This window comes from Chiroxiphia lanceolata, chromosome 3 (genome assembly GCF_009829145.1).
Source record: "Chiroxiphia lanceolata isolate bChiLan1 chromosome 3, bChiLan1.pri, whole genome shotgun sequence".
NCBI classification, from domain to species: Eukaryota; Metazoa; Chordata; class Aves; order Passeriformes; family Pipridae; genus Chiroxiphia; species Chiroxiphia lanceolata.
The window spans coordinates 5,214,225-5,227,040 of NC_045639.1; the positions used below are offsets into that span (position 1 = coordinate 5,214,225).

General features: G+C 47.9%; 1 protein-coding gene and 1 long non-coding RNA gene across 3 annotated transcripts in view; one reads left to right on the forward strand and one right to left on the reverse strand.

The window, feature by feature from the left end:
• Window positions 1–375: 375 nt before the first annotated feature.
• LOC116784333 overlaps window positions 376–12,816 on the reverse strand; it is an 89,323-nt gene continuing 76,882 nt past the window's right edge. Inside the window, exon 3 of the long non-coding RNA XR_004356026.1 lies at window positions 376–460. This is a non-coding gene — a long non-coding RNA (uncharacterized LOC116784333). The remainder of the gene's footprint in view (window positions 461–12,816) is intronic.
• SNAP25 (synaptosome associated protein 25) overlaps window positions 4,000–12,816 on the forward strand; it is a 60,781-nt gene continuing 51,964 nt past the window's right edge. Inside the window, exon 1 of one of the 2 annotated variants that reach the window (XM_032682866.1) lies at window positions 4,000–4,270. The gene's annotated coding sequence lies outside the window, so the exon portion shown is untranslated. The remainder of the gene's footprint in view (window positions 4,271–12,816) is intronic. The other variant, XM_032682867.1, reaches the window with a different exon arrangement.

Below are 12,816 nucleotides of genomic sequence, written 5' to 3' on the forward strand. Positions count from 1 at the left end.
ATCCCCTTTCCTCTGTAAAATATAGACCTCTCCTCCTTCCTCTCTGTCCAACATCTTTGTGACTCTGTGCCTAGTGAGACTTGGGCAAACCCTTCTTCTCATGACAGTTGAGCGTGGCCTAAAACTCCAGTAGGCAAGGTTTTTGGAGACCTCAGACCAGTCCTACCTCCAGGCCAGAATATAATTCCTATTATATTTATAATTATAATAATTATTCCATGATTATGTTGTGAGAACTTCTCCTTTACACATCAGATAATAGATGTTAGATCCTGGCCTTGCTGGAAATGACACAGTCAAACTGGACTGTGTAGCTGTGGGAAGGACCCAGCCAGGGCAGAAGGAGGTGGGGTCAGCAGTGGAGACACAGAGTCACCAAATATTTAAGTCCTGCTTGCTCTTTAAGCAACTAGTTGGGAATTGGGTACCAAAATACCTTTGGGGATCTGGCTCTGCACATCTAAGAGAGTAATCAGGAAATCCATGGGGACTCATCTCTGAAGGTTGATGTTAAAATCATATTTTAAATCTCTCTATTTTTGAACATAAGCCTCAGAGGAATCTTGGCTTGGCTTGAAGTGGAGCACCTGATCACAGACAGGTCCTTAAAAAAGCCCACAGCTTAACCGTATATCTAGAGATCCTGAAATTGCAGGGGAGAATCAGGCCCAGCCATTCCCTCAAATTTAATCAGAAGCAGCCTGGGGCACACAGATGCAAGTACCACTGATGGTCAAAATTCACTAGTTACATAAACAGCAGTGAATGACAGAAAATAACTGGGAGTTCTGCATAAAGGCCTCGATTCTCAAACTGTTCGTATCACGCGGCCCATAACAGATTAGGGCATGCCTTGGCATCTAAGACTGGAAAATGCAGAAAGTGGAGAGGCTGTGAAATGTTCAGGGCCAAAGCAGGTACATTTTTCCTCTCTTTTTTGCTTTATGCCTAGTTCAGTTCATTTCCCAGCCACATAGATGGGCAGTGCTGGGATAAACAAGATATTTCCCTCTCTGCTGAGAACAAAATAAAGGATGGAAATGTCTGAGGAAGCTGCAGAAAACTGAGGCAGACTTTGTGTCACAACCAGCTCCAGGAGACCCCAGGAATTAACATCCAGGACCCGGTGGCACTGTCAGCACTGTGGTGTTTTGCTCACTTAGCTGCCTCACAGCCCAGCTTGGCAGCACCCAGGAGTGTGTGTTGGAGGCTGAGGGTAATGCTGTGACAGCCAGGAAGCTCCCACTGCCCACAGATCTCAAATTGTGGCCAAAACAAGGGCTAGGGCTGTTCTTTCCCCTCTTGAACCTGCTGCAGGCTCTGCCTGCTCTGCCCTTTGCTGGCTCCTGGCTGGTAATGTGGGAACCCACATCATGTCCCTCTCATACAGGAAAGTGTCTTCCCTGTCTCATTATTCATGGGCTGTGCCCACAGGTACCAGTTGTTCAGCCTGCTGAATATTTGCCTGAATAATTAGGAATGAGCTGAATCATTCTTAGACCAAATTCCGGTTTTCTATCTCCTCCTTCCTCATTTATAGGCTTTGCTTCTCACAGTTCTCCTGTACACAGTGTGAAATGAGTGTTCAAGTACTATGGGATAGAGTAAAAAAAAAAAAAAATCCCCATGTACTTTTTCTTTTTTTCTTTTTTTAAACCATCCTCAAAAGATGCTAAAGAATCAGCTAAAATTGCTTAGTAGCACTTATTGCGACAGAAATCCTAGTGCTTTGGTGCAAAAGGCTGCCCCCCTCTGCATCTCCCAGGATAGAGGCATCCGCGTTCCTGAATGACACAGGATATATCCCTTCCCTCACTCAGAATAACTGTAGGAAAAAGTAGTTGTTCCTACTAAGCTTATTGGGCGACGTTCGTAATCTCTTTAATGATTCTGTCCTATGTTGTTTTATTAAAATACATGATTTCTGCTGCAGCAGAGCTTGAAAATGAATCTTAAATTGAACACAGTTTTCTCACTGGAAACCTACCTTTTATCCTGCTCCCACTCCCTCCCTGCTTTCTCTTCCTTTTTCCATCCCTTATCCCTCTTTCCCCAAGTTACGCTGCATTTTATTTTGCCTTCACTGCATTTTCCTCCCTGGCTTTTGATAAAAGGAGCCAAATTCATCCCTGCTGGTATCCAATGGACTGAAATTCTTCTCAAAGGCGTTATTGGGCTGAATCCAAATCCAGACAGCATTTTGCAGTGCTGGTGGCTTAGTCAAAACAGCAGTTTATAATTTCTCTTTTCCTTCCCTTATCTACCGTTAAGATGAATTATTAATAAGTACTAGTATTTCTCTCTGAAAAATCATACTTTATTTCAAAACCACCTATCAGACAAGCTGTCTGACTGAAAATTCCTTTTTAACTTTCCGTGTGTGCTTGGAACTCGCACAATGCGTGCGCACAGACAGCCTGGGTTTCAGATCAGGGCTCACTCTGGGATTCCTCCTACCATCTGCAGTGCTCACCTAACCCAAGCGCCGGGCACGGTTAACCCGTGCGTGAGCCGGCCAGGAAAGGTTTGTTTTTCCAAATTGTCGTTTATGACGCTAAATCTGCTTCCCAATCAGGCTGCTGTTCCAGATCCCTCACCTCGAGGGGGGGGGGTGTCTGCACAGCGTTAATCTGATGCTGTTAGTCTGTGTTTACAGCCCTCAAACCTGACAGGTTCCCTCCTTCCCTGCGGTTTCCGTGTGCACAGCTCATTAGATACTCTAATGCAGCAGGAAGCCCCTCTTGCCTGAGAATTCCTTTGTCGTATATTTAGCAAACTTTTGACTGCTTCCCTTCAAATGAGACTGAAGGACATATTTTCGTAGGAGAGGGTGCGACTCACAAAGCACGATCTACAGTCACGTTTTTCTGTGGGGAACTACAGAGCAGGGGAGGAGGAATCACCCGCAGTTCTCTCTCCTTCTCCCCCGCGCTTTCCCTTCCCTCCCCTCCCCGTCCCTCCCCCACGCCCATACAACCATAACACGAGATGAACGCGCTCCAAAATACAGCTGCATCGTCTTCCCTCTCTTCCGTTTTTCCTTGCCTTGGCAAAAGGGGGGGGGGGGGGGGGGAAGAGATATGATGAAGATGGAATTATCGCTAATGCGGGACCGATGTTTTGACTCTGTGTAATCCACAGACTGTTTAGAAAAGCCTGTACCAGGGTGTCGGAGTTAAACACAGCCAGTGCTCGGTTATCGCTCACAGGAGAGGCTCAGACAGGGGAGAGAGAGGCATCTGTAGGACTGGATGGTTCCATAAATGAACGCACTAAGGCTTGTGGAATGACAGGGAAAGGATGACTGAGGTTACGAAAGGGAGCATCGCACTTCGGCTGCAATCCCCATCCTTCATTAAATTCCCCATTAAGAGATGAATTTTACAAACATGCACGGTTTTGTATGAAATGAAAGGATTTCCTTCCGATTAGAAATCACACTGGAGACAGCTCCATTTGCTCCAAATTAGGTACGCTCTGAATGAATATTTTAATTAATCCATGATAAATCAGCCAGGCTCTTTCCTGGAACAGAGCTACCATTTCCCACCTCGGCAGCAGTGGGATGTGTTCACTCTGCTCTGTGAGTGTAGGTGCCCAGGCTTTTGTTTGTTTTTAATTTCTCTCTATTTTTTAACCTGTCCCTCAAATGATCAGTTACAACACATGCCCCCAAGCCATGGATTTCCTTGCGTTTGGCTGCTCTTACTTAGGCGGGAGGAGGAAGGAGAAGGGGGTTTAACCAGATTAACACACCCAGACCCCTGGCAGGACGTTCTGAGACATAAAAAGAGGGGAGAAGAAGGAAGAATTCACACATAAAAATAGAAGCCCACGTAGATTGGCCATATATGGAGTACCGGGGACTTCAGAGGGATACCCTCTTCGGACCACCCCTTGGCGGAGGGAATCGCTGCTGCGGGAGGGCCCCTCTCCCCCCTCCCCTGCTCAGCGGCCGCTCTCAGCCCCCTGCCCCGACGCCGGCGGCGGGGAGGCGGCGGCGGGAGGCGGCGGGGCCGGCGGAGCGCGGAGCGGTGCGGCGGCGATGACTCAAGCGCGCCCGGCCCGCTCTGCCCCCTCCCGCTCCCCCCGCCGGGGCCGGCTATTAAAAGCTGCTGACGTAGGAGCGGACGGCCATCTTTGATGAGGGCACGGCTCCCGCTCCATTGAAGAAGGAGCCCCGCGGAGGTCAGCAGCGCCTGTCCTTGCCTCCCGTCCAGCTGCCGCACCGACCCGCCGACCCCGCCGCGCCGCGCTCCCATCGGCACAGGTAAAGGTGGGACACCGCCGCGGGCACCGCCGGTATGAACGGGGGCGGTATCAACGAAAATGAAATGGGAAAAAAAAAGGATATGTTTAAAGAGGGACCCTTTCGGCTGTTTTTGTCTCCAGCCTCCGGGCTGCTGCGGGCACGGAGGAAGGCAGGGAGAGGGAGGTAATTTCGCCACCAGCCTCATCGCCGGCTGCAGGCAGCCGGGCCGTGCCTCTCGGCCGTGCGGGCGGCAGGAGGCCGGCGGGGAAGGGAAGGTCGGAGGAGAAGGGGAACCAGCGCCATTCCCAGCTCGGAGCGGGAAGAAGGGTGTGCGGGCGCTCTGCGCTGCAGGGCCGGACCGGGCTGTGCCGCCCGGGGCACTGCAGCGCCCGCACCGCGCCGGGGCTGCGGCGGCGCTTCAGCACCGCGGACAGCGCCGGGGCCGCGCCGGGACCGGGGGAGGGACATATCCCTGTGTGTTTGTGTGTGCGCGTGTGTCTGTATACATATATATGTGTGTGTGTTTCTCCCTGTGTGTGTGCGCCTGTGTGTGTCTCTATGTATGTATATATATCGCTCTCTATATATATCTCCGTGTGTGTTCAGCACCGCGGAGAGCGGCGCGGGAGCCGTGGCGGAGCCCCTCCGGCGGCAGCGGGGGCGGCCGTGCTGCAGCGCCCTGCGGCTCCGCGCCCCCCGCCCCGGGGCTGCCCCCCTGGACGGACCCCGCCGCGCCGCACGGGACTGGGAAGCGATTCCCGACTCGCTCATTCCAGGACAGGACCGCGGGCAGGAGCAGTTGTGGTTGTGCAGCGAAGAGGGTGAAATAAAATTTAAAAAAGAGTAATAATGATAATAAAGGCAAATAGCTTTAGTTCCTGAAAGTAATGGGCGCTTGGCACTTCGGCCCCTCTCCCCGGCGAGGTGTTTGTGTAAGGGAAGCCGGGGGGTTACGTAACGCGAAGCCCGCGGGGTCCCTCCGGGGCCGGGCAGTGCCCCCGGGGACCACCGGCCGCCCCCTGGGGCTTCCCCGCGCCCGCGGCGGCTCCGCGCTCCGGCCTCTCGGCGCCCTCCCCTCGGCGCCGCTGCCCCTCGGGCGCCTCGGGCACTCGGTGCCGAGGGCTCCGGTGCCCCTGTGCGGTGGGGCGGGGGGGGCTGAGTTCCGTCCTGGCCCCCCCTCCCCGCTCTCCGCGCTGCGGAGCGGTGCGGAGCCGCCGCCTTATGTAACGCGGGCTGCCCCGTCACGGCTCCTGGCCCCGCTCCCCCGCCGATGTCCCCTCCGCCCGTCCTCCCCGCTCCCCGGCACCGCAGCCTCCCCGAACCCCTCGGTGCGGCGAAGTTGGTAACTTCGCTGCTTTTTCTGCGGGGCGAATAAATAAGAGTAGAAAAGGGGGATTGGGCTGCGTGTCCAGACACTGCGCTGCGTAGCTGCGTCAAAGCGGGGCCGCGGGATCTGCCAGATTTACGTGCTTGGCTTGAATAATTGCTGCCGGTTTCGTTCCCAGCTGAAAAGCGGGGGGTGAGGGGGGGCTGGTCTGTGATGCAGCCCGGGGGTGACGGAGCAGCCCCACAGCCCGTACCAGTCTGCTGCCAGCCCTGGCCGCAGCATCCGCAAGGACATGCCCATCCCACATCCCCCATGTCGTCCCAGCTCTGGGCACGGAGCTGCTCCCGCACCGACCACAGGCAGCATGAGGATGGTGCGGGGCAGCCACCCCTGTGGGTGGCAAGGGAAGGGATGGAGCCATACGGGAATTGAGTGCTCCAACGGGTGTAGCTATGGGAAGTGATTCTCTCCTAGGCCCCCATCTCCCTGCATGTCCCTGCATCATGGGCACGGACACCAGTCTAGGGAACAGCAGCAGTGGTTTTCCATTGCTGCTGTGTAGCGCAGAAGGGGTCAGCCAGGAGGTGACTACTGAAGAGTTTGATCCCTCGGATGGGTGCCAAAAAGATAACAGAGGTGACCAAACCAAAGGTGCAAGCAGGCCTGATTTGCAAAAGCAAAAGCTGGAGGCTCCCTCCAAAGTCAGGAGGAGTTGCAGAAACTCAGCATGTTACGAAACAAAATGCAGCTAAATAGCAACCTCCAAAGAAATGCAGCTTAACTTTCTTTCTACAGCTAACTAGAAAATTAGAGTGGCATTTCCAAGAGCACTCAGGATCAGGCTCTGTGTCCACTGAACTCATGGGGGCAGTGAAAGAAAGAACAGCAGAATCCAGCCAGTACTGAACCCTCAAAACACACCTAATGAGATGCAGCTCCAGTTTGCAGATTTATTACACTGGAGGTGGGAGCTGCTTTTCAGATCAAGGGAAAGCTTTTCATTTGTCTCCCTGTGCTTTAGGTAGGGCAACAAATAGCAAGACTGAAGTGCTAAGGCAAAGAAAGCACGGTCTGTACCTAATGCTTGCACTGCTTTAACTGAGCGAGGTAACAAAACAAAATACTTTCCTGTCAGCATGAACAACTTCAGCGATTTTTATGTCTCTGTGTCACAAGGCTACAGCTGCTGCATTTGTAGCAACCCTCGGGGAGAAACGGAAAGTATATGGCACGGTGTAGGGCTCGCTTTTTTTAATTATTTCTTCTCTCAGGAATGAAGGGAAGAAACTGTTTTACCTTTGCTTTGGCTTGTTGTCACACAAATACTCTTTTCCTTGTAATTTTTTCTCAAATCTCTGTCATACCTCTTTATAATATAAGGATGGTACTTTCACCTGCACATATTTATACACACACACACACACTCATTTCAGAGATTTCTGGGGTTCTAAGCTGGGTACAACTACAACAAATGCAGACTGACTTTGCAGCTTTCACTGAGCAGAGTGCATTTTTCTGTCTATGGACTTTCATGCCCTGCTACCAATGCAGTCACCTCTGGGCTGGGCCAGTGCCAGGCAAGCTGTAACAAGAGACTTGTTCAACCGTTTTAGAGTGTCCAACAGAGACAAGAATAATGCTTTGCTTGAGAGCTGCAGCAGGATGCAGATCTCAGGCAGATCAGGATTACCTCCAGGAAGCTGGACTTTGGAGTGGGCACCAGGGCTCATATATTTGCTCCTGGGAGTGCTGGATACAGTTTGTTGAGGCTGTAAGTTGTCAAAGAACAGTTTATTATTTTTTAGCTCATTATTTTTGAGCCTTCAGTGATATCTTTTACTCTGGCTTTCTTGCCTACTGACCTTGCAGATTTAGCTTGCTGCATCATATTGCAACCAGCAGTTCTCCAAAAAACACAAGTAATATTCCTAGTTCTTGTCTGTCACCCCCTTGTTACTCCCTTCACAAATGCTTAGATACACACACTCCCACCAGCAAAATCTGCCTCTCATCAGATCACAGTTTTCAATATGCTGTCCCACATCCCACTAAATTTTCTAGGACTTTCCTTTCCGCCGAGCACAAAGACAAGTCAACTTCATAGGCTCAAAATATTTTTTCTTGCTTTGTGATGGCCCCATGGCTGACATTGTGAGACTCAGAAGTGGAATTGAATGGCCTAGGGGAAGTGTTTGAACTACTTGCCCTGTTATTTTAGAAGGAAATTTAGCTTTGCCTTTAAGTCTTTCATTTTGCTCACTTGCTATTTCCCCGTCTTCGTGCTGAGCTACAATCCTCTTTTGATTCCTGCTGAAGACCACCAGGATGAAAGGTACACAAACTCAGGCATTAGGACCCTGATGATTGTCGACTTCTGATTTTGATTATTCCAAGGAGTCTAATCCAAAGTCAGTTGAAAACAAGGAAAACACTTCCCTGCACATCATTCTGTGGGACTTGCAATGGAACATTGAGCAGTTTAGGTTTTTCAAAGGGAAACAAGTGCTGTGTACATGTTCCCTCTGAAATATACTGGCACTCAGTAGTTCTAAAGAGAATCCAATCATTGCATTATAACCTTTTTATTTTCTTTCTTTCTTTTTCTTTTAATAATGAGAGATATGGTATCTTATCTTCCTCACTGGAAAAAGCTGAATTCTACTACAAGCACAGGGAGGAGAAGAAGGAAATGCCAAGTAATTAATCATGGCTGTTCCTGGCCTTTGAAAGCTGAAAGTTATTGCTGACCAATCTGTGCTCTGCTTGGCTATTGAATAGATTTTTAATTTTTTTTTTTCAGAGCTAACAATGCTCTATTTCATTTTTTTTTAAATGGGATTTAACTTATTATTGGGCCCCATTGTTAATTAGTGTGATTAGCATAACTGAGTGCTGTGCTACACCACAGGCAGATAAGCTCCCGAGCTGGGGCTCCTCATTCATGTTTTAAACCCAAAATGGGTGTATTTCCTGAAGGAGCAGCTCTTCTAAAAATAGAAGTCACTTGAAATGCCATCCCCCCCCAACCCTATTTTTCACCAGCTTGGTTCCATTGTCAGAGCTCCTCACAGCTGAGGCTCACACAGTCACTCTACCTCAGAAATGGTGACACTGAGCAGTGATGAGGCAGTGGAGGAGGAATCCTGCACGTTGTGCCTCTATTTCAGGTTGGGTTCTGCTGCACTCTGCTGGTACACAACACCAGCAGAACTTTCTATGTGGTGTAAAACCCAGTACACAGCTGAGTTTTACCTCAGTGCAGAAAAAGTCAGAAATTCCTAGCAGTAGACATTAGTTTTTCTTTCAAGCTGGGAAGTCGTGGGAGGTTTTCTTGCATTCCAATAAATACACAGGAAAATAATGCTTCCTCCATCAAGTGTTTTAAGGCAATATTCTTAGTGCTTGAGGCATAGTATTGGTAGAGTAGAAGTATAAAAGAAAGCAAAGCTGAGTCTCACTGTACATGTTTTTAAAAGAGAAAGAGGGGAATTGCTTTTATATGTTTTCATTATAATTATAGTGTTCTTTGTGCTTTTGATATAACAAAGTTATTGTGCCAGAGTTTACTGGTAGAATCCATAAACAAAATTATAGTTATCATACCCTGTGTCAGTGCTAACAACTCAAATTTATATCCTAGATATTACAAAAGGATGCCCCATGTAGGTGACTTTTGCAATTAATGCAAGATTTGCTATTTTTTACTCAAAACCTACCAGTTATCAGCGAGATGCACACACAAGGCACTGCAGAGTGCTTGGTAGGGCACGTTTGTAATTTTACATTGATCACTTCCATCTCCCACCTTTTCTCAGTAGCATTCCCTCTCTGAAAACCCCAGGCAGCAAATCTCCAGAGGCTTTCACAGTCACTAGGCTGTCAAACAGACTGAAGTGAAGAGGATCTAAAGGCTCTGTTCACTTCACAGCTCTGGTGTTTGTCATGATGTATTTATTTGTTATATTTACTCTCCACCCAAAGGAGAGGAATTCTGATTCTGAATTGCAATACAGTTGTAGCAGAAGTAGTAATTTTGTTTTTCCTTTTGTATAAACCAGTTATTTGGAAGATGTGCCAGCCTTTCCTTTGGTTCTTTTTACCTCTCCTGAAAATTATAGTTCCCAGTGGAACTGTGCAGATGCCAGTTCCTTGATCTGCCTTACAGAGGTAAATATATTTCCTCCAGCTACTCTAAAAAATTTCACGAAACAAAAGTATACTTCAATAGAGCTGATCTGTCAAAATAGTGTTCCCATTCATTGATTCTTTTTTTAAACAGGAACAGAAGCCTTCCATGCATATTTAAGCATCTTTTAAAATAAAAGATCCTAAAATTAGCTTCACCATGCTTTAGATGCAAATGAAAGTTTTCTTTCTCCTCCCTGCTGTAGTATTTTTTGGTTCAGTCTGGTCCTCATTCACATCCTTAGGCACCTCAGCGTTCACCCCAAGGGGATTTAGCCAAGTTTGCATTCCTGCAGGCACCAGGGAATTGCTGTTTCATTGAGCCCAGCGCTGCTCCTGCCTGGAGCCTCTGCACCGTCCGTGCCCACGTGGACACAAACCTCCCCGAGCTCAGGGCTGACCCCGACAGCCACTGACATTGTTAGCAGAGAAATTTCTCTTCTCTGTTTATTAGGCACAGACATCTCTTAGGAATAATTTGTTCTTGCAGAGAACGGTAAAAGGCTCTTGCAATTTGTTGAACTGGAGAAGTTCAGTAACATCTGAACCTCGGATGTTGTGGGTTGGTGATTAAAACACTGGGGCTGCACCCAGAATATCTGCATTCGTGTGCAAGTATCACACATTACATAAATTTAATAATTTGTCAAGTGCCTCAATTACCTCCATCCACACAAGAAAAAACTGAGATCAAAACAACAACTAGTTTGCATTCCTCAGCTTCAGATGTAGGATAAGTATCTCCTACCTTTCGAAAGATATTTTTATGTCTATTAGGGCATAGCATTTTCCACTGCCTGGGGTTGGTGACGTAAAAATTAATACCCCTAAAATGCAACATCCTCCCTAAAAAGGTGGTTATCATTTACTTATCATTTGAGCGGGTGCTACACATGATTATCACCTTCAGGTTAGTAAAAGGCTTGGCTGGAAGGTGCCATATAAACCCAAATTTTTAGTATTGCATTCATGATAATAATGGAAGAAAGAGATCTCAGACCAGAAGGTAGATGCAACATTCACACTTTTGATCATTCATAACACATGACCAGGAGTTTGCCAGAGCTGTGCTTTTTATCAGAGCTGCATTAGGGCTGCAGGGGAGAGTGGGATTGAGTTCTCTCCCTTCAACAGCACCGGTTCTGAACTGGTAACACAGCAGCTGAATATACAGCCAGGGTACATTTTGTGAGTATTTGAGCATTTCAGCCAAACGTTTGCTTTTCTGGAGAGTATTCACGTGAGTGACACTCAGGTGTGTGAAAAGCCCTCAAGAAACAAAGTAAGGTTTGTTGTTAATTTCCAATTAAATTGGAATTCACTGCCTGACTTCAAAGAGCCATTCTCCCTGGAGAAGCGTTCGTGTTATTTGCTCAGCTGGACAGAGACAGGTACTGCTTGCCTGGCCTTTGGAAGGACTTCCTACAGGTTTTTTTGCCATTGAAAACATGTTCTTGGGATATGCTGTTTGCAATTCCTGAAAACGGATGTCTTCTGTTGTACCAACAGCAGGAGCAAGAGGCAGGAAGGCCAACAGCAGCCAAGTGTTTTAAGATGGCGCTTGGCGAATGCGCGGAGGGGATTATGTGACGTAAGTGTTGGTGGTCACGGGAGACTAGACTTGATGAGTCTCTTCAAGTCTGATTTTCCTAAGAGGTTTTCTTATTCAAGAAAAGAAAAAAGAGAGGAGGGAAAAAAAAAAAAAGGCCTGGATGGTTCTTTGCTGTGGCGGAGCCCTGTCGGTTTAGTTCATTTTAGAGATGAGCACGGCAAGAGACAGTGGAAAAAACCCTCGAGGTGCCAGGAATGCACTAAGTGGAACTGAAAATGCTCTAGACTGCCTTTGTAATGCAACAGTAGGGCCATCTGCAGGCTTTAGATTTTCAATATTAGCAAAGGGGTTTTATTATTTTAAACCATTGTGTCGTCTAGTTCCCTTTTTCTTAATTGACTGCTCTAAATAGTACAAAATAGCTGCTCCTGAAGCAACTTGCAGGCTCTGAAGATCGTTTTGTAAGCCCGGTAAACAAGAACAGGTGTGCACTTCTAACAGGCTGACAAATAAGAACACCAGAGAGCTGCAGACGTCACAAAAAAAGGTGTTATCTACTGTAGTACCCCAATTTCCAGATTAGTGCCCAGGGCATTTAAGGTTACAGTATTAAGCAGGCTGATAGATGGTAGCATGTGACAGAAGAGCAAAGCAGCATCCCTCATCCTCTGGAGGCCTCAGTAACTACACTGCCTTTTTGGTTCTTGGAGTCTGGGGTCTCCTCCCAGTCCTACCTTAGCTTACCCAGCCTCAACTCTCTACTCTCGTCATATTCTCCAGATGCTCTGATGGAAACCACCTTCTCAAGGGAGAGAGATGTGAAGAAAGATTCCTTTCAGCTCCATTCAGGACAGGGGGCTTGGTATGCTGGTACAGACAGACAAGGCATTACAGGGAATGGGCCACCCAGAACACAAAGGGACAGAAGGGAAAGAGTAGGAAGACAGGAACACAGGACAGGTGGAGGTGAAGAGCTAACTCCAGTTAGCTCCCTCAGCTACAAGGACCGCAGAGCTTCCCTCTCTTTGGACTCGTTCACTGAGTGACCCACCAGTGAACTGAACACTCTATAAAACAGAACATCCCACAGGCTACAGGGCTTCTCCATATTAACTGCTTCTCCAGCAGTACAGTTTATCCAGTTTTGATTTCAAAAATTGCCCACAGTAAAGAATGTGACAATATCTGGTTTTTAATTGAACGGTGAAATCCAATAAATTCTTTATTGTGGATGCAACCATTTATCTGCAAAGTTATTAAACTGCTACTGAGATTGATGAGCAGCTCTCCTGCTGCCCTACTGTGATTTTCCCGTGGTTACTCCTATTCCTTTATGGAGTAACATTTGTTTTCCTCTTTAGAGTTCGTATTCTTAAGTGCCCCATTCTTTCCCAATCAGGATCCCACTATATTTCTTTCTTTCCTTGCCCCCAGAAAGCCTTTACTTGCACACAGAAGATTACTCACAAAACTTTTAAAAGATTGCCCAGCCTGGCAGGT